Below are 21,706 nucleotides of genomic sequence, written 5' to 3'. Positions count from 1 at the left end.
CAGCTGAGACCTGGTGCAGCCAAATAAATAAATAATTCAAAAACAACACAACAATCACATTTATGAGAACCTGCTAAATCCCAGGCACTTGGCATGTATTAATTAATCCTCAAAAAATCCCTATGAGATATTACTATTTTCATTTGCAAACAAACTCAAATTCTGAGAGATTAAGTAACTTGCTCAACATCAAGAAGTGATGGAGTTGAGTTTTAGAATAGAGACCTGCCTGCCTAAACTAAAGCCTGTGCCACCAGTGTTAGCAACTAAAGTTCAAATGACCACCGAATTGAGCTACTAACATCTTCTAAATGAAAAGAAAATGCAGTAAACATTATGTTGTATCAATTATAGTTTCTCTTAAAATATAATGAATCATCAGAATAATCCATAAAGATACAAAACAAGACACTAATGTTAACTATAGTTTTAAAGTTAACACTCAGTAACAGCAATTAGTGACAATTATTATTTATTTTTTAAACAATGTTCAAAATTAAGTAGTTTCTACACAGATTTTTGAACATGAAGTAATTAAAGAATCAAGTATGTAATCATATTTACTACATATACTTAAATAATTAAAACATTTATTTACTATTTATAAACTGCAGTTTATATAATCAAGTTCACACACAACAAAAAATACTTACCAATAATCAATTTTAACAAATTGACCAAATATACAATATATTTAAAGTTAGAAAATGAGTACTCCAGAGCATGGGTACTTACACATGTAATAACAATACAAATAAGTACACTCAAAGAGTTCAAATTTCAAGTTCTGTAAATTAATAGTAGGCATTTTAAAAAGGAAAAATCAACATGCAAACTATAAAAAATAATTTATATTGGGAAAGGAAAGCAGTTAATTTTTTTTAAATACATGTAAAATTATTTTAGTGAACATTTGCTATTACTACCTGCCCAGCAATCTTTCTCCCTTCTGCAGGAAATGACACTTCAATTTTCCTTTGGGAACTATATGTCACCTACCCTTAATTCATGTGCTTTTAAACTGTATCTCCCTCCATCCCACTCCCAGTGGGAATAAGATCCAATTCTGACCACCCAAGGCGTTCCATCTGTCTGGTCACAGAGATTGTCTCTAGGATGGGCAATGACCCAAGTAAGGCCACAGAGTAGTTTGCTATTGTAACAGAATTCTATTATAATAGAATCAGAAAAAGGGAAGTTTTCTCTCTTCTGGAGTTTCTGAGCTTGCAGGATGTAAGCCCAGTGCTATCAGTGCCATCTTTCCCAGGGAGTCTGACCCCAAACTCAACTTTTCCACACTGATGCCCAACCCAAAGCAAGAGGAAGTAGTGGTTACCTTTTGGCTTGGGAAAAGATAAATTAGGATTTCAAGTTGCAGTGTTGTATTTGTTACAATGTTTTTATTTTTCAAAAATAAACACATATTACTTTTATAATAGGAAATATAAAATATTTAAAAATACTACCCCTGTACTTTCTTCTCAACTATTGAGATAGTAATATTTAATGTCTTAAAAAGCATTAGCAATCTTCTCAGAATTTACTTAAGTGAGTAAAAATCTACTTAAAAAGAATCAACTTTTTCCCTTTGCATGCTGCTGCTGCTGCTAAGCCGCGTCAGTCGGGTCCGACTCTGTGCGACCCCATAGACGGCAGCCCACCAGGCTCCGCCGTCCCTGGGATTCTCCAGGCAAGAATACCGGAGTGGGTTGCCATTACCCTCTCCAGTGCATGAAAGGGAAAAGTGAAAGTGAAGTCGCTCAGTCGACTCTTAGCGACCCCAGGGACTGTAGCCTACCAGGCTCCTCCTTCCGTGGGCTTTTCCAGGCAAGAGTACTGGAGTGGGGTGCCATTTCCCCTTGCATAAAATCAAGCTATTTTCCTTTTTAGTGGGGGAAAAAAAAGTTGTGAGTAAATTTTTTAAAAAGTTAGTTCTCTTTTAAAGAAAATATTTTAAAAAATTATACTCAAGGGACTTCCCTTGCAGTCCAGTGGTTAAGACTCCATGCTTCCAATGTAAGGGGTGTGGGTTCCATCCCTGGTGGGGGACCTAAGATCCCACGTGCCGCACGATGTGGCCAAACAAAAAACTCTACTCCATGTGGAAAAAAATTGGTAAACATTTAGCAAGTGTTGCAGTCATTGTAAAAATTGATCAAGAGGGAAAAAGTGGCCAAATTAGGTGTAATAACTTTGTCAATTACCCAGTCCTAGATTTCTGAATAATATAAAATCTGAAGGGTCAATTAAGTCTTTCAGTTATTATTTTACATATACTGCATTAGGATAAATTACATACCATTGTTAAACACAGGAAAGTCAGTCTCAAGAGTCACCTCTTGGGAATGCAAAGTCTATGCAACATAGTAAGTGTTCTCTAGATTATAAACTAAGATAGCAATACACTCTTTTGTTCTCTTGCTCATATTAGTTTCTGTCCTTTTCCTTTTCTCCCCAGGTACACAACCAACCCCTGAATCTTTACTTTTTGTTAGCATTACTTGTATCTTACAACCTTCAGTAAGGTCACTGAGGGCTTCCTATGTGGTTCAGTGGTCAAGAATCAGCCAGCAATGCAGGAGACACAGGTTAGATACCTGGGTCTGGAAGATCCCCTGGAGAAGGAAATGGCAACTCCCTCCAGTATTCTTGCCTGGAAAATCCTATGGACATAAGAGCCTGGTGAACTACAGTCCCTGGGGTCTCAACACAACTGAGCTACTAAAAGGACAATGAGAGCAGCTGGAAGCCAGAGCCAAGTTCTCACAAACAAGGGAGTGGGTTCTAAAAAGTTTTTAGAGTGAGACAATATTTAAGAAGCTCAATACCTTAGGCAACACCAAGAAAATAATGGGATGGTCAACCTGGCCAACACCTAAGTCTCTAGATGCTGACATTTTATTAATTTGTCATATAGTTTAATGAAACCTAAACTCTCCAACAGCTATGAACCCCAAACTTTTCATTCCTTTCTCCTGGTAGACAGATCACCTGCACCTGTGACTCAAAGGAATACTTTACCATAAACAAAGGTATACCCAAGAAAATGCCCCTAAATTCACAGACACATCTACTTATTAAACAGAAAGTAAGTATGTCTTTCCAAGTACCACAAAAAGAATAAAGCATTTTACTCTAGTCCTAACTATAAAATGGTTATTCTACATATACTTGCAAATATCTACAATACTTTATCTGAAAGAAAAGATAAAGAAACCATACTACTACACAGGTAGGAACTTAAGAAATAGTTCGGTTGAAACTCTTCTTCCAACATTTTTACACTGAGTCAATAAAGCCCGGCTCATTCTCAAAACATCGTTATTGTGGGCCAGAATAGGATAGTGAGAAGGAAACTTGAGAGAGAATGGGTAAGACGCTGGGAAAGATAAAAACTGAACGGTCCAGGAAACCTGGACTTTGTTTTGTCCCTTCAGGTCCCCCATTTCTTTTTCTACTTTTTTCATTTCAGTGATTAAAACTTGCCCTCATCAGAGACCTAACTATAAACTCCCCACCCACTTCCAACCACATCCCCAGATGCCAAGGATGGTCCCTGGTCGCCTGAGAAGAGGGACGTCGGCGCTCAAGCGAACCCTGCCGCTGGGAACTCGGAAGTAGAAGTTCTCCCGGGACACGCAGAAGGGACTGGGTGACGTGAAGGAAAGCTGAGGAAGCGAAGCAGGCAGGACTAAGGACTGGTCTCAAGCCCCAGTCTGGACACATCAGGGGGAGACAGCTGTCCCGCTCGACCAGAGAAGTCGCCTGACCTCAGAGCAGACAAACGGCTGGCCCCAGAGGTCTGGTCTCTAAAGCTGTTTCGCATCCCCCTTCCTTTCGTCTTCCCTAAAAGGCTGTCTCCTCAAACCTTCACAGTCCCAGGACTCACCCGTCCACGCCTGAACTGCAGTTGCTTCTCTGTCAAAGCCGCCCACCTCTGAAAACCATAGAGACGAGGAAACAGCCAAGACAAGCCTCCACTTCCAACACCCACCCTCACGTGACTCTCTTAGCCGCGGGGCCTTTCGGGATCGTGGTGAAATACGTGTGGGAGGAGCACGGAGGAAAAGGGTGCGGAGAGGCCCGGAAGCAACCCGCCCCTCCCGGACCCCGCCCCGGCTCGGACCCCGCCCTAGCCTCGGCTCCGCCCCCCCAGTATTTAGGAGCGAAGGTAGGTTGTCACCGAGACGCTCTCTCGTTTTTTCTCTGCGCATTCTACTTCTATCGCTCTCACTCCCCGACACACAAGGAGTATAGGAATCTGTTAAAAAAGAGATTTATTGTGCCTGTTGCCATCTCGTTGGCACCCTTTTTCGTGTTGGCTAAGCAAAAAGGAGTCAGTGAAAAGAGAATTGGACCACAGTGAGTTGGAAATTGTTATTTTCGAGCTGCATTTAGATTTAGGCGTCTGACAAAATTTCCTGATTTTGAAGTTTTTTTTCAACTTAAGAAACCTCCTCACCGCTTCCTTTACTCTTAGATTTTTTTAAGTGTTCTCTTTGCAAACTAATGTTACTGAAGAGTTTCGTCACTAACCTACTACTTACTAGTAGCATGTTTTTCTCTGATGTTCCTATCAGAACTGAGGATAGAGAGGGGTACCGTCTTCTGCTGTGGAAACAGAATGACAGTATTTTGATTATGATGTGAGAGAAGTTTTAAAGAAAAGTTTCTTAAAAAATTTCCTTAAAGCTGTAGAAAAAGCTACAAAAAATAGAACTATTAATATCATTGGATTCGGTGAAGTAAGTAGAACAACTATTTTCTGCATTTCTTCTCAGAGGACTGCCCCTCCGCGCTACCCTAAGAACGACAAATTATTGCGTTCACGGCACTGTGCTCGCACTTTACAGGCAACCCAATGTTTGTTTACAACCATCCTGCTGATGAAAACTTTTTAGTCAATTGCAGGCTAAGACCCCGAGGTAATGAGCAGATGCTAGAGCAGGCACAGACCTAATCTAAAGATCACCAAGGACATCTGAAGCAGTTTTCTTCAATCTGCTGTCCTCTGGATCTGCTTGCCACAGGAGTTAGGAATCTTGGCTGATTTGCATCTTAGCTATCAAAATGTGCCTTTTCTGTATTTCTTTCTATTTAGAGCCTGTTATCTGTTAAATGAAAAATCTAATAAAGACATCTTTCCCCGTTTACTAGTAGGCACTTAGCATGGTATTCTTCTCAGGCAGCATCTATTCACTCTGATGATGGGTGTTTCAAGTTGTGTCATAGGTTACTATCAAACACTTTGGGGGCTCATGGAATCTTAACTGGTAGCTCGGTCAAGTGTTTCTCAGAATAAGAAAAAGAAAGTTATCAATACATAAATATTGGACAAAGATCAGTTATTAGAACTGGTAAAATTCAACCCTGGTTTTAGTCAAAATTTGTCTAGGGACTTCCTTGGCTGTCCAGTGGTTAAGACTCCTGGCTTCCAGTCTTCCTGCAGGAGCGAGGGTTGATTCCTAGTGGGGGAACTAGGATTCCACGTGCCATGTGGCCCAGCCAGAAAAAAAAAGTTTAAATTTGTCTATATAAAACTAAATGACCTGTTCAGCTAATTATAAAATGTCATGTAAAAACATAAGTCACTGATCTTAAACTTTTTAGTTTCAGGACCCCTTTACACTCTTAAAAATTATTGAGAACTCCAACAATTTTTATGTGTTATAACTATCAATACTTGTCATGTTTTAGAAATTAAAACTTGAAAATTTTAATTTTTTAGTCATTGAAAAGAGCGTATTGTATGTTGACATAGATATTTTAAAATAATAACTATATACTTCTAGTGCATCATGGTTTTACATTTTTGTTAATTTTTTAATGTGTGGTTTGTAGAAATAAGATGATTCTCATATCTTTTCTTCTTTAATCTGTTTCCGTGTGTGTCTGTGCAAACTCAGTCAGTCGTGTCTGACTCTTTGCAACCCCATGGGCTGTAGCCTGCCAGACTCCTCTGTCCATGGGGATTCTCCAGACAAGAATACTGGAGTGGGTTGCCATGCCCTCTTCCAGGGGATCTTCCCAACCCAGGAATTGAACCCGGGTCTTCCGCACTGCAGGCAGATTCTTTACGAGATGAGCTACCAGTGAAGCCTAATCTGTTTCCATATCAGTCATCAAATAGCCACTGGAAAGCTCCACTGTACACTCAGAGAATGAAAGTGATAAAGGCAAATTACAGCTTATTATTATTAGGAAAAAACTCTTGCCCTTACAGATCATCAGAAAGGACTCAGGGAACCCCCAGGAGCCCATGAACTTTGAGAAGTCTGTTTTAAACCATACAAATGTCAGCTACTTTAAAAAACAAACAACAAAAAACTATCATCAAGCAGAATATTTAGTGGAAAGAGGGACAATACAGACAATTTACAAACTAGACCAGCCTTGTAAATGTGAGTACTCTTTCTCCATTTTCAGGAGCATAGATTAAGTTATCAAAATTCAGGGTCATAACTGAACACAATTGTATTCTGCATTAGAAACCGGTACACCAATCCAATATTGTCTTTCTACCTGACTGCTATCCAAGGTGGTTCCTGTCACATGATATATAATACCACTAAAGTGGGTTTATATTCCCTGCACAAATTAATATTAAGACTCAAAGTTTGAAGTTAAAATTCTTTTCGTAAACATATACTGAATGTCTACAACATGCAAGGTTCATAATAAGTGCTGGGCTTATAAAATTTTATAAGCACAGTTCCTGCCCTTGGGCAACTTATGTATATGTAATAAGACTTACACCCTGGTATAAATGTATTTTTGCCACATTCAGTGGTTCCCAAATGAGTTTGATGATCAACTGTCTCAGAATTATGTGGGGAAATTTTAAAAATGCATATTCCTGGCTTAATAGATATGATGTTAAAGTGAATCAGGATGCTACTGCTGCTAAGTCGCTTGAGTCGTGTCCGACTCTGTGCAACCCCATAGACGGCAGCCCACCAGGCTCTGCAGTCCCTGGGATTCTCCAGGCAAGAACACTGGAGTAGGTTGCCATTTCCTTCTCCAATGCATGAAAGTGAAAAGTGAAAGTGAAGTCGCTTAGTCGTGTCGGACTCTTTGCGACCCCATGGACTGCAGCCTACCAGGCTCCTCCGTCCATGGGATTTTCCAGGCAAGAGTACTAGAGTGGGTTGCCATTGCCTTCTCCACTGAATCAGGATGGTGCTCAAGAATTTGGATTTTTTAAAAGTGACCCAAGTGTTTCCATATAATAATGGGTCTGGAAATGAATACAAGTATATGCAAAAAAAATGGACTTGGTCTTTGTCCCTAGTCTTGTGCTCAGTCATGTTCGACTCTTTTGCAACCCTCTAGACTGTAGCCGGAGAAGGCAATGGCACCCCACTCCAGTACTCTTGCCTGGGAAACCCCATGGACGGAGGAGCCTGGTAGGCTGAAGCCCATGGGGTCGCAAAGAGTCGGACACGACTGAGCGACTTCACTTTCCCTTTTCACTTTCATGCACTGGAGGAGGAAATGGCAACCCACTCCAGTATGCTTGCCTGGAGAATCCCAGGGACGGCAGAGCCTGGTGGGCTGCTGTCTATGGGGTCGCACAGAGTCGGACACGACTGAAGCGACTTAGCAGCAGACTGTAGCCTGCCAGGCTCCTCTGTCCACAGGATTTTCCGGGCAAGAATACTGGAATGGGTTGCCAGGCCCTCCTCCAGGGGATCTTCCCTATCCAAGGATGGAACCTGTGTCTCTTATGTCTCCTGCCTTAGCAGGTGGATTCTTTACCACTGAGCCACCTGGAAAGCCTGTCGCTAGTAGTGTGACACGTAAAATATGATCTCTTTATTTCATTTTCAATATTTCAAAAGTGCATTATTGTTTGAAGACCTTGTTATCAAGAAACAGAGTAAATATTTAATTTCACTCAGTTAAAATAGAAATTGAGATACTTATTTCAAACATTGTATAGTTCATCTGCCTTTATCACATAAAAATAATAATGTGAGATGTTACCACAGCAGTTTGCATCACATGACACCACTGTAAGAAGCAAAACATCTTTTGCAACAAGAATCTGATTGACAAAGTGTTGTTTTATAGAGCTTTGGTTAAATTCCTTTAAAATGAATTCAATGAAATGCCCCATGTTCCATTACACTTATCTTTAGGATTCCACAGATTAGCTTATAGTATTTCAAAACGTATACAGTTTTTCTTCTTAGTTTTCTTTTGAGGATATGTTATGTTTGAGGAGCTATTGAGAGTCTTATGACCCATAGTTTCTTGTTGCGGTGTTCTTTGCCAATATTATAGCCATAATTATATTCGAGTAAATAAGACAAAATTTAAAAAACAAGCTTAATATTTACTTCTTTCTTACCACAAAGAGGGAAAAAAAGAAATAGCTAAATCAGCAGTAAATATGATTAATAAAAGTAGATATATATCTATATATTTCTCTTAATCTTGTTATTGATAATAACTTCAAAATTAAAGACTCCCTGCACAGATCTTGACTTCTAAATATTTTCCCCCATGAAAAGGAATCAAAGCTTCTTGTACAAATGGCTAATTTCAGGGCTACACAGGAAGGTACAAGATGATCTGAAACATCTTGTTGTGTCAGAAATAAGTGCTCAAAAAATAAAATGGGGACATGTAAATAGCAGCCTGCTTGAAGGGCCTCTCATTGGGCAAATGTGGGATAACTAGAGTATCAAAATAAGAACATTAATGAATTATGATCCATTGAATAAAATAAGAATTTATTCATGTATTCTAACTAGAGTGAGAGAGAGAAATAGGGGAAAAGGAAAAGCTGTTCTCTATAGAGCTTGCCCACTGATAGATGTAGAGAGAGTGGTGCAGTTGGAAAATCACCATTTTGCAACTATCATAGAAAAGATTGGTTTGGAAAACATCATCAGTGGATTCTAAATCTAGGGGGAAATTTTGATGAGAAGCAATATTTTTTTCAAATCTTCAAAGTATCTCTTCATGGATTGTCTATTTTTTTAGAAGTATAATAGAGTGGGGCAGGCCCAACCCTTAGCATGTGGCCGTTGCTGGGCACCATTACCACATGACCCATTACCAGGCAATGGTTACCCCAAAATCGCTGACACAAGATGGTTAGAGTGGTAGTTACAGGTCCTGTTCAATCATTGGTCGGCACCACAGGGGACCACTCCCCCAAGCAGCACTGTCAATGAGCAACTGTTAGTAGTCCTGCTCAGCCATTGGTTGCCTCTACAGTGGGCCCCTCCTCCAAGGACCAACTGTCAGTGAGTGACGGTTAGTGGCCCATTCAGCTAATGGTCAGTGGAATGGTGGTCATCAGACAACGAATGAGGTAAGAGTGGATCCTGGCCTTCTTAACGGGACTCTCAGGCTCACCTGGCCTTGGGCCAGTGGGTAAGCTGCAGGACCCAGGGAACAGGCTAGGGGCTGTGTCCTGCAGAGCTCCACAGCCCTTGCCAAGGCTGCCCAATGGGCCGGGCACAGGCCTTGAGGCAGCAGTGAACCTCTCCCCAGTCCTGCCTCTGTGAAGTAATGGCATCGTCTATCTGCCTGGGGTGTAGTCTGTGAGTTCTGCCTCTGCTATGTGGGCAGCCTGAGGAGGCTGAGGGCCAACTGAGTCCTAGATGCCTGGCTCCCCTAGTGATAACAGCCACCAACTGAGAGCTGCCCCTTCTTAGCCAGGACCTGACCTCAGAGGGTGACAGTTTGTGGCTTGGGATCTGGCCCTTTCTTGTCAGAACAGAGAACAATATTTGTTTGGTGATGCATGCTAAGTCGCTTCAGTTGTGTCCAGCTCTTTGTGACCCCATGGACTGTAGTCTTCCAGGCTCCTCTTTCCATAGGCTTTCCCAGGCAAGAATACTGAAGTGGGTTCCTACACCTTACTCCAGGGGATCTTCCCAACCCAGGGATCAAACCTGCATCTCTTATGTCTCCTGCTTTGGCAGGCGGGTTCTTTACCACTAGCACCAACTGTTTGGTGCAGGTTTACAGAAACATCACTACCTGACCATGACTGGACACCAAGAACAAGGGATCTGACACCAAGAAGTTTGCAACAACTAACCATGCCCCTTCCCCATCTTTCTTAGAAAAGGGCTTTACTGAGAGTTTTGGGGGAGTTTGGGGTTTTTAAGATACGAGGCACTCATCTCCTTGCATGGCCTTCAATAAACCTTTCTATGTTCCAAACACCAACATTTTGGTATTGTTTGGCCTCACTGTGCACCAGGCATATTGACTTGTGTTTAGGTAACAGAAGAGGGGGAAAGTAACTATACAGTGGAAAAACTAGGCAACACTTTAATCAGTGACCGTATGCCTACAGATGAGATACTCTGAGAAGGACATAATGTCACTTGAATCTAATTGTGAGGAAATGTCAACCAAACCCATATTAAAGAACATTCTCTTAAATAACTGTCATGAAAGAACCCCCTCTGAGAAAAAAATATCAAGGAACTATTTAGTAAAAGGGACTAAAGAGACTAGATGGAACTTCCCTGGTTAAGAACTCCCCTACCAATCCCTTATGATTATACAGTGGAAGTGACAAATAGATTTAAGGGACTAGATCTGATAGAGTGCCTGATGGACTATGGACAGAGGTTCGTGACATTGTACAGGAGACAGGGGTCAAGACCATCCCCATGGAAAAGAAATGCAAAAAAGCGAAATGGCTGTTTGAGGAGGCCTTACAAATAGCTGGGAAAAGAAGAGAAGCGAAAAGCGAAGGAGAAAAGGGAAGATGTTCCCATCTGAATGCAGAGTTCCAAAGAATAGCAAGGAGAGATAAGAAAGCCTTCCTCAGCGATCAATGCAAAGAATTAGAGGAAAACAACAGAATGGGAAAGACTAGAGCTCTCTTCAAGAAAATTAGAGATACCAAGGGAACATTTCATGCAAAGATGGGCTCAATAAAGGACAGAAATGGTATGGACCTAACAGAAGCAGAAGATATTAAGAAGAGGTGGCAAGAATACACAGGAGAACTGTACAAAAAAGATCTTCATGACCCAGATAATCACAATAGTGTGATCACTCACCTAGAGCCAGACATCCTGGAATGTGAAGTCAAGTGGGCCTTAGAAAGCATCACTATGAACAAAGCTAGCAAAGGTGATGGAATTCCAGTTGAGCTATTTCAAATCCTGAAAGATGATGCTGTGAAAGTGCTGCACTCAATATGCCAGCAAATCTGGAAAACTCAGCAGTGGCCACAGGACTGGAAGAGGTCAGTTTTCATTCCAATCCCAAAGAAAGGCAATGCCAAAGAATGCTCAGACTACCACACAATTGCACTCATCTCACATGCTAGTAAAGTAATGCTCAAAATTCTCCAAGCCAGGCTTCAGCATCCTGAACTAATTATCCCGCATGCTTCAACTAAAAGAACCTGCATGCCACAACTAGGACCCCAGGCAGCCAATGAATTAAAAAAAAAAAGACATGGAGAAACCAAAGAAGGCAGTCTGAAAAGGCTTCTATGAGCTAACAGAAAATATATACTGGTCTCTGTCCCTGTTTCTGACACAGCGCTCCAAACCCCTGTAAATGCCCAAGTGATAAGATCACCAAGGGCTTTTTCTGTTCCACAGAGGTGACCCTCGTTGGCTCCTAGATGGGGGCTGGTAATTGGAAAGTCCAAGCCAGGATTAGAAGCTTGGAATTTCCCACCCCACCCCCGATCCTCTAGAGGGGAGAGGGGCTGGAAATGGAGTTAATAAGTGATCATGCCTATGTGAGAAGCCGCCATAGAATCTCAACACTAATCCTGGGATTGAGGGAGCGTCCAGGCTGGCAAACACATCCCCACTGGGAGGGTGACACAGTCCCAGCTCCCTGGGGACAGAAGCTCCTGTGCTCAGGACCCTCACAGACCTTGCCCTGTGTACCTCTTTGTATCCTTTAGTGTATCTTGTAATGAACTGGTAAATATAAGTGTTTCCCTGAGTCCTGAGAGCCATGCTAGCAAAATAATCAAACCTGAGGAAGGGTCATTGGAGGTCTTGACCTGCAGCCGCTGTTCAGAGCACAGAGAATGTCAGAACTGAGCTAAACCTGAGGAGTGAAGGAGACTCACAGGATGAAGCACTGCATTCAAGAGTATGACTATTTTCTGTTTTAATCGCCAGTCAAGTCTCCTGCTAACCAAACATGCAGCACCACATGGCTTGCAGGATTTCAGTTCCTGAACCATGGATTGAACCCAGGCCATCGCAGTGAAAGCCCAGGATCCCCTCACCCCTAGGCCACCAGGGAGCTCCTGGGCTATTTTTCTTACCGATTTGTAGGAGGTCCTTTCTATATATAAAGACATAATACGTGTTTAAATACATTCCTGTGAATATAAACATTTAAATATTTTGAACTGTATAAATATAACATTTATATGTAAACATATAAATTAGGGATCTTAGGACATCCCTGGTGGCGCAGTGGATAAGAATCCATCTGCCAATGCAGGGGACACAGGTTCGATCCCTGGTCCAGGAAGATTCCACATGCCTCAGAGCAACTAAGCCCGTGTGCCACAACTACTGAGCCTGAACCCTAGAGCCCGGGAAATGCAACTACGGAAGGGCCTGTGAGCCGCAACTACTGAAGCCCGAGCATCCTGGAGCCTGCACTCCACAAGAGAAGCCACTGCTCGCCACAACTAGAGAAAGTCTGCGAAGAGCAACAAAGACCCAGCACAGCCAAGAACAAATACCTAAATAAAGTTTCCTTAAAAATAAATAAATAAAAGTAACTTAGGGAAAAAAAAAAAAAAAGAGTTATTTAATAATGATGAACTCAACTAACCTATTTTCCAGCATAATAAGCTTCCTTTACTGGCAATTAATTGTACTGAAATTTTAATGACATGTTTTCAAGAATGCACCTTGTATAAATGCATGTCATAACATACACCAACAAGATGTTACAGTACTGATTCATGGGTCACATGTAGTCATGGAACTATGATACATTTTCTGGGTGTATTATACCTCACTAGGCTTGAGCTTCCATCTAAATGCTCAGGAAATCTATTTACTGGACAGTCAGGATACCAGTCAGAACGTATCAGAAGAGAATTTCATAAAAATAAGAGAAATAACACACGTTAAGAACTCTGCACACCTTACATAATAGAGGGTTCTCCTCCCAATCCAACAAATGCTATGGCTCTCTTCCAATGCTTTTTTTCCCCCCAGGTTGGCATCTCAATCTTTGGATTCATGGGGATGAGCCCAGTATTAGTATATTACATTTCATTATACATTTCTCTCTCAATCTAGTAGAAAATTACTAACGCTTACTATGCACAAACTAATTTGCTACTGTTCCAGCATCTTCAAAACTTACTTTCTAAGCTAAAGCATTTAGTTAGCAACACTAACTATATACAGATTGTGAATCCAACCCTTGCTTATCCTATTTCTCCACAAGCACATTAATTATTTCTCTTTCAAGGGACTACTTCTTGACTGTTGTCTAGCAAGTCACCTCTTTTTCCCCTCTGGCTTACCATCATTATGCCCTAGGTGGGTAGAGTCTGATTTAGTCTCTCAATGAGGAGTAATGAACACAACTCCATAGCCTAGATAAGGCTTTATTCTGAGTAGTAATTAAAATACAGCTACATCCCATAGGAAGCTGCCTTCCTGTCTCCTGAATTAATTTAGGGTTGGGAAATTGGAACACAAAATACTTGCTCTAGTTAAGTCACATTAAAAAAATAGTACTTTGGTGTGTTTTAATTTTTTAATTATAAAAGTGATGTATGCACATGACTAAAAATTTTTAAACAGTACTGTAAGGTACAAAATGTTTTAAAATAAAGGTATTTCTATTTCTTGATTTATCAATTTTCAACAGTATATATTAATTGCTGATTTATGAAAAATAAAAAATTTAACACTCTTAAATTACTTCTTACTTTTCTTTATTTTTATTTTACTTCTCACTTTTCTTTATTTTTCCTTATTTTTTACTTTTTTTTTTTCTAGTGGTTAGCTTCATAACTCTAAATTAGGTCTTAATCTCTCAATTTTAGTTTGAAAACTTTTTAATTTCACCAGACTAATGTATTGTGGGATTGTTATCAATGTCTAGAACAAGACAGATGCTTTATCTAGTGCATTTAAAATGTAGCCAATAATTCTATGGAGTTGAAAACTATCAGCATCCTTTAACTAATGGAGCATTTAGAATCAAACTAATGAAAGAAAACAATAGGTTTATAGAATTTCTATATTTTGAAAAAACAATATTTTACAGCCGCTGTTATAAACTCAGACTTTATGAAATATGAAATCTTATTTATATGAAAATGAATTTTAAAAATTTATCATGATTTTTATATCTCCTCAACAATTCACTTTTCTTAGACAAGGAGTTAGAATTATTGTAATTCAGCTAGTCGGGCATGACTGAGGAACTAAGCACACACACACAAGTCCTTCTTAATAAATAAATAGTTCTAATTAAATTTTAAATAAGAACATCAACAGCTTTAATTATGAATAGTACACAATCCAGTTTATCCCATATCAGGGTGCGTTTGCTAAGCTCTTTGTCATGTGATAACCATAAAAAGTACCAATTTAGACTCTATGAGATAGCATCTAATTTAAGATGAAGCAACAGAAATACAAGTGGTTATCTAAGAAGATTCCCCAACCACTTCTTTTATCTACAGAAAACAAAAAAAGAGGGGATGAGAGAAAGGTGAAGACTAGCCCCAAAGAAAATGAAAACCCTGAAATTTCTACACAAAGATGCAAAATAGATGTACTATGTGCTATCAATGATTATATCTTTGCAAAAAGTAAAGAAACTATTCCAAGTAAGATTAGATAAAAAGAGAAAAGAAAAAGTGGGAAGTGATCCTTGGCAATGTTTATATACTGGTTAAATCAGAAACAATACTCTAGAAAGAAATTACTTTTAACTGTCATGGAGTACTTTATAGTATAAATTCTTATTTTGCTCAGAATTGTAGTTAGGATGAAGGAGAATAATAGTTATATCTATCTCGAATTCTGGAAACAGTTACAGCCCTAATACTATATCCTGAAAATTTCAGTTCTCATTTGTTATCCTGTAAAAGCATATTATGCAGTGCAAGAGTCAAAATGCCACCAACTGTTAGCTTTCTAAAAATAAAGTTGTCTTTTATCCTGCAAAGATTTTGTATATTAGTATTAACTAGAGACTAAAGTATCCACCTGAATTCTGTCAAGAATGTTGGTCGGCAGTGTGCCATGGGGAAAGACACTCTGAACTGGCATTTGAAGTAGAGCTAGATTCTTACTTCAGTTAGCTTTTAACCTCTCTGATAGTGAGGATATAGTATTATCTGCCATCCTACTTCCCTGAGGAATTTTGAGGATTGGAATGAGGTACTGTATCTGAAAATGCATTATCATCTATAAAACACTATGTAAGTACTTATTATTACCTCAATAGATATTCATGGAGAGTCTAATATAAGAATAACATATTAAGTAATATGAAAGCAGAGGGAAAGAAATGAATCTTATCCTCAAAAATTAAGAGACATCCTTCAACAATAACGAACAGCTAAGAGGAGGAAGAAGGGAAGAGGAAAAGGAGGGAGACGGGAAGGACAAAGAGAAAGAGACATTGGCTAACATATTTTATTGTTTTGCTCAGTCATATTTGATAGTGTCTTTTGGTCTTCAATACAGGGGTCCTAGAAAAGTAAAGAAAGTTGTGCTCTAACTTCTCAGTGTTCTTCCCTCTACTTTCATAGTGACCAAAGTTAATATTTTAAAGAAAGGTTAAATATATGAATTATTTTATTTAATCCTCACAAAACACTACAAGGCAGATATTACTAATCTTTTACAAACGAGGAAATCAATGCTCAACAAGCTTAAAGTTATTGGTTTAAAGACCCACACCCAGTAAATAACTGTCCCAGATCTTCTGACTTCAGGTCCAGTGCTTTGGATTTCTGTTTACTGAAGCAATTTCTTCTTTCTTCTAATTTCTTCATCCCTGGGTCTTCCAGAAAAATATTACTCCTAATCCTACCTGAAAATTGACAGTTGTGTAATAGTCAAAACTGAAAACAAGTCAGTTATTCACCACTGCATGAATGGACAAGGATGAAACACCCTGAATAGCCAAAACTATCTTGAGAAAGAAAATCAAAGCTGGAGGCATCATGCTTCCTGATTTCAAACTATTTTGTTGTTGTTGTTCTACAGTCATTCAGTCATGTCTAACATGCTCTTTTCATTTCCAGTGATTCAGCTCTTCCCATCAGGTGGCCAAAGTATTGGAGCTTCAGCTTCAGCATCAGTCCGTTTAATGAATACTCAGGGTTGAGTTCCTTCCAGAGTGACTGGTTTGAACTATATTACAAAGCTGTAGTAATCAAAACAGTATGATATTAGCATTAAAACAGACACAAAGAATAAAGAGCCCAAAAATCAGCAATAAGCACGTATATGATCAATTAATTTATGACAGAGGAGCCAAGAATATACAATAGGGAAAGGATTGTCTCTTCAATAAATGGTGCTGGGAAAACTGGACAGCCACACACAAAGAATAAAACTAGACCACTAGCTTATACCACAAAAAATTATTCAAAATGGATTAGAGACCTGAAACCATAAAAATACTAGAAGAAAACAGGAGATAATCCCCTTGACATTAGTCTAGATGATGGTTTTTATAGATTTGACATGAAAAGCAAAGGTAACAAAAGTAAAAATAAAAGCTGACTCCATCAGACTAAAAAACTTCTGCACAGCAAAGGAAGCTATCAACAAAATGCAAAGGCAATCTATTGAATGGGAGAAAATATTTGCAAATCATTCATCTAAGGGGTTAATATCCAAAATACATAAATAACTCATACAACTCAGTAGTCAAAAAAGAAATCTAATTAAAAAACGGTAGAAGATCTGAACAGACTTTTTTCCAAAGACACTTAATGGTCAACAGACACATTAAAAGATGCCCATCACTAATTATTATGAGAATTCGAAGTAAAACCACAGTGAAGTATCATCTCATACTTGTTGCTGCTGCTGCTGCTAAGTCGCTTCTGTTGTGTCTGACTCTATTAAAAAGAATAACAAGTCTTGGCCAGGATATGGAGAAAGAAGAAAACTTGTGCATTTATAGTGATATGAATTGGTGAAACCACTATGGAAAACAATATAGAGTCTCCCCAAAAAGTTAAAAGTAAAACTATCATACAGTCCAGCAATTCCAGTTCTGTATATTCATTAAGAAAGTCAAAGCATTAATTTGAAAAGATGTTTGCAACCCCATGTTCATTGTATCATTATTTACAATACCTAAGATATGGAAACAACCTAAATGTTCATCAGTCGATGGATGGGTAAAGAAAATACAGCATATATATTATTCAGTCATAGAAAAGTGAAATCTTGCCATTTTCAACAACATGGGCCTTGAGGGAAAGTCAGACAACTTGGGCCTTGAGGGAAGTGAAAGTCAGACAGAGAAAGACAAATAGCATATAATTTCATCCATACAGAGAATAATTGGAGGATGCCAGAGGTAGTGGGTATGGGGAAGAAATGGGTGAAAGGAGTCAAAAGTTACAAATTTCCAGTTAGAAAGTAAGTCATGGGGATGTAATATACAGCACTGTGACTATAGTTAATAATACTATATTATATACTAGAAAGTTGCTAACAGAGTAAATCTTAAAGACCTCATTACAAGAAAGATATTCTGTAACTGTGTATGGTAATGGATGTTAACTAAATTTACTGTGGTAACAATTTCACAATATGTACAAATATCAAATCATTATGTTGTACACCTGGAAATAATATAATATTGTATGTCAATTATATCTCAATTAAAAAAAATATATGAATGGGCAAATTGATGTATAGCCATACAAGGAAACCTGTTTAGCAATGAAAAAGAAAAATCCATTGATTTGCACAACAGTGTTGAATCTCAGAATAATTATGCAGAGTGAAAAAAAGCAGGAAAAAAGAATATATATGGTTTGATCCATTTATGTATTAATTGTAGAAAATGCAAACTAATCTAGTAACAGAAAGTAGATTAGTGGTTGCTTCAGGATATGAGTAGAGGGAGGGCAGGATTACAAGGAGGTACAAAGAAATTCTGAGAGTAGATGGAAATGTTATTTTAACATGTCTGATGAATACTTGTATCAAAACTGGTCAAACTGTACACTTTAACTATGAGCAAGTTAGTATTAATATATCAATAAATCAATAAAGATAGGGGAGGCTATTAAAGAAAAATTTATTGTTTTAACTTTCTGTAGAATGATCCACGATTCTTTCAAAGAGCAGTCTATATTTTCCATAATTCAAGAGAGTTCACTTAATTAGGTAGGTTTAATAATTTGACTGTTTTGATTGTTAAGTGGTTTTTATAACACTGACACCTTTATTTTAAAATATGGACACTTTACAGAAAGCTAAGTATAGGGTTAGGATTCTTTCTTAGCAGGTGGCCTACCTGTCTCCAAGATCTTTGTTTGTAGAATTTCTAAGGTGAATAAACTTTTCTCCTTGTATCCAGTATTAAATTTTGGAATTGCAAGAAATGGGGAATTACTCATAGACTATTTTAAAGAAAGAAAGGCTATTGTAAAGCTACACCTAGACTAAAATTGGAACTGGATTTCAAAACTGGAAAGTCATCAGGAAGTGAAGCAACTCTAGGAATTAGATGTCCTTTCAGTCTTTCTTGTGAGCAGTCTGCTCTCTCTCTCTTCTTCTTTCTCTTTTATAGCACTTTTTTCTCTCTACATATCTACTCTCTTTTCTTCCTTCTACTCATTGCTTTATTCGCTTTTTATCCTTCTGTACCTAAAATATCTTCTGTTTGCCTCCTTTAGATCCACTCTTCACTTTCTCCACAGTGCTCTCTTTTCCAGTAAACCTGGCCGGTACAGATTATGCCAACAGAATGAGGTCAGTGTATTTATTCTCCTGGCTCCCTCTCTGCAAGGTCACTTCAGGCAGACTGTATCTCTCAATTGCAGATCACCGCTCCTCTCAAGATGACTCATTCTCAACAACTCTCCCCTTCCACCTGCTTCTTTCCTTTGCCCCTTCAGGTCTAGGGGTGGTAACAGCTCCCTTGCTACTAAGACTGGGTTCCTCTGCTATCATTGTGGCTTCCCTACACTCTGCCCACACATTTGTCATTGGTTCCTTTGTAGATAAACTCTCTTCAACTTATCCTTATCCGCACATGTCATCTGTTGTTGTTGTTTTTTTTTTATTAGGAGCCTGAGTTACATACTTGTTTCTCTGTTATTTTCTTTTTTATCTCACAGCTTCTGCTTCAGTTCACCATGTTCTACCATGGCTCTAGTTCTACCGACATTTTCATTTTTTTTTCAGTCATTCAGTCATGTCTGACTCTTTGTGATTCCATGGACTAGCTCACCAGGCTCTTCTGCCCATGGATTTCTCCAGGCAAGAATATTGGAGTGGGTTACAATTCCCTTCTCCAGAAGATTTTCCCTACTCAAGGACTGAACTCGAGTCTTCTGCATTGTGAGCAGATTCTTTACCATCTGAACCACCTATCACTTGACATTCTCTGTGTGCAAAGTTGTATCAGTCGTGTCCGCCTCTGCAACCCTATGGATTATAGCCCGCCAGACTCCTCTGTCCATGGGATTCTCCAGGCAGGAATACTGGAGTGGGTTGCCATTTCCTACTCCAGGGGATCTTCCAAAGCCAGGGATCAAACCCATGTCTCCTTTGTCTCTTGCATTGGCAGGCAGCTTCTTTACCACTAGCGCCACCTGGAAAGCCCACATTCTCTATCAGTTCAGTTCAGTCGCTCAGTCATGTCCGACTCTTTGTGACCCCTTGGACTGCAGCACATCAAGCTTCCCTGTCCATCACCATCTCCCGGAGCTTGCTCAAACTCATGTCCATCAAGTCAGTGGTACCATCCAACCATCTCATCCTCTGTCATCCCCTTCTCCTCCAGGCTTCAATCTTTTCCAACATCAGGGTCTTTTCAAATGAGTCAGTTCTTCGCGTCAGGTGGCCAAAGTATTGGAGCTTCAGCATCAGTCCTTCCAATGAATATTCATGACTGATTTCCTTTAGGATTGACTAGTTTGATCTCCTTGCAGTCCAAGGGACTCTCAAGAGTCTTCTCCAACACCAGAGTTCAAAAGTATTAATTCTTCAGTGCTCGGCTTCCTTTATGGTCCAACTCTCACATCCATACATGACTACTGGAAAAACCATAGCTTTGACTATACGGACCTTTGTCGGCAAAGTGATGTCTCTGCTTTTTAATATGCTATCTAGATTTGTCACAGCTTTTCTCCCAGGGAGAAAGTGTCTTTTAATTTCATGGCTACAGTCACCATCTGCAGTGATTTTGCAGCCCCAGAAAATAAAGTCTGTCACTGTTTCGATTGTTTACCCATCTATTTGCCATGAAGTGATGGGACCAGATATCGTGATCTTAGTTTTTTGAACGTTGAGTTGTAAGCCAGCTTTTTCACTCTCCTCTTTCACTTTCATCAAGAGGCTCTTTTGTTATCTGCATATCTGAGGTTATTGATATTTCTGCCAGCAGTCTTGATTCCAGCTTGCGCTTCATCCAGCCTGGCATTTTGCATGATGTACTCTGCATGTAAGTTAAATAAGCAGGGTGACAATGTACAGCCTTGATGTACTCCTTTCCCAATTTGGAACCAGTCCGTTGTTCCATGTCCGGTTCTAACTGTTGCTTCTTGACCTGCATACAGATTTCTCAGGAGGCAGGTAAGGTGGTCTGATATTCCCATCTCTTGAAGAATTTTCCTCAGTTTGTTGTGATCCACACAATAAAAGGCTTTAGCATAGTCAGTGAAGCAGAAGTAGATGTTTTTCTGGAATTCTCTTGATTTTTCTATGATTCAACAGATATTGGCAATTTGATCTCTGGCATTTCTAAATCTTGCCAATTCCAAAATTTGAGTGAAAAAATCTGAGGCAATTGACTCAATTTGTTTTTGTTTTTGTTTTTCATGCCAGCCTGTGTGGGAGGACACAGGTTAGTGTGAGGCCTGGCAGCTTTTGGGACATATGCTTATCCTTGGGCTACACACCTGGCCAGGGAAAATATGGAAGAAAAAAATATCAAAGTACAGACTGCTCTGTCATCAGAAACCATAGTGAGATGATTTCTCACTCTTAAAAAGTACTTTGAGTATGGAGAGTATAATGACTGACACAAAAAATATTAAGGATAAATAAAATATTGTGGTTATTCTTAACCATGCTACTATTTGATAGTCTACTAATATCCATTCTCTTATGGCCTTATCACATTAAGCTTACTTGTTCTCACCATTTATGATGACCTTGAGGAATCCAAGACTTGAGATTGATTGAAATCACAGTCTTGAAAAGGTAGCATAGGCAGCTGAAACATCAAAAATAGTACAGGTTTTAAAACCAAGTAAGTTTGGATCAAACTCCTAAAGCTGTTATTTATTTACTTTATTACTCTAAACTCCCATTTCCTCGTTGTAAATTAAGTATACTTATATCTACCTTACAGAGTTGTTATGCAGATTAATGAGAGCTTATCTAAAGCATAAAATGTAGTTGATACATAGTAAAATGGTAGTTTTATAAACTGACATACTTGTTTTAGTTATTCACGGCAAAAGCTTTTGGCTTAATTTAGAAAAATATTTTAAAAGGAT

General features: G+C 39.1%; 2 protein-coding genes across 8 annotated transcripts in view; one reads left to right on the top strand and one right to left on the bottom strand.

Annotated features, from left to right (window-relative positions):
- MICU1 (mitochondrial calcium uptake 1) overlaps positions 1-4,007 on the bottom strand; it is a 225,417-nt gene extending 221,410 nt beyond the window's left edge. For all 6 annotated transcript variants that reach the window (XM_081566451.1, XM_081566448.1, XM_081566466.1 and 3 more), the window contains exon 1: positions 3,890-4,007. The gene's annotated coding sequence lies outside the window, so the exon portion shown is untranslated. The remainder of the gene's footprint in view (positions 1-3,889) is intronic.
- MCU (mitochondrial calcium uniporter) overlaps positions 3,658-21,706 on the top strand; it is a 281,814-nt gene continuing 263,765 nt past the window's right edge. The window contains exon 1 of one of the 2 annotated variants that reach the window (XM_081566539.1): positions 3,658-4,171. The gene's annotated coding sequence lies outside the window, so the exon portion shown is untranslated. Of the gene's footprint in view, positions 4,172-9,278; positions 9,326-21,706 lie in introns of those variants that run through there. The other variant, XM_081566530.1, reaches the window with a different exon arrangement.

Source organism: Giraffa tippelskirchi, chromosome 2 (genome assembly GCF_054371585.1).
Source record: "Giraffa tippelskirchi isolate mGirTip1 chromosome 2, T2T-mGirTip1v1.2.pri, whole genome shotgun sequence".
NCBI lineage: Eukaryota > Metazoa > Chordata > Mammalia > Artiodactyla > Giraffidae > Giraffa > Giraffa tippelskirchi.
This window is presented reverse-complemented; position numbering and strand designations above follow the sequence as displayed.